Genomic DNA, 554 nt, shown 5'->3' with positions numbered 1-554 from the left:
ATTGGATCTTTTTTAATGTATCTTTTATACAACACCCCCCGCCCCCCGAAACAGCATATCTGAGTGAAGACCCTGATCAAAGATGCTGGATTTGCACCATTCAACAGGTTTTTCTTCCCTTTTGAGCTCATTATTCTTGGTTTATCTTCCCCGACATTTCTTTTATTAACATAAAACCGTGCCTTATTACAACTTCTCCCTGATCCCTGTGTATTTTCTGATAGTCTTTACTCACAGGGCAGGAATAAAAGACTGTGAGACTTTAACTTTATTCTGCTTGGGGCCAAGCTATCCAGGTAGGTGGACAATAGCTGCTAAGAAAAGGGCAAGGTGTAAGGGAGTGGAGCTGATAGCGTTTTCCCCAGCTGCCTTTCTTCTCCACTGAGCTCAGCAGGTTGAAGGCAGTGGGCCGGCAGCCAGACACACCCAATTCTTCCAGGCAGTAAAATGATCCTTTCTCTGCCCCCAAGCCAAGCCCAGCTCTTTCTAATAGATAAAAAGGAAAGGAACTGCCAGCCTGCAGGTTCAGAGGGACTCTTTCTTTTTAAACTCCC

This window comes from Pituophis catenifer, unplaced genomic scaffold (assembly GCF_029215685.1).
Source record: "Pituophis catenifer annectens isolate HBS135680 unplaced genomic scaffold, rPitCat1.0.hap2 SCAF_2, whole genome shotgun sequence".
NCBI lineage: Eukaryota > Metazoa > Chordata > Lepidosauria > Squamata > Colubridae > Pituophis > Pituophis catenifer.
Note: the sequence above shows the minus strand (reverse complement) of the source record.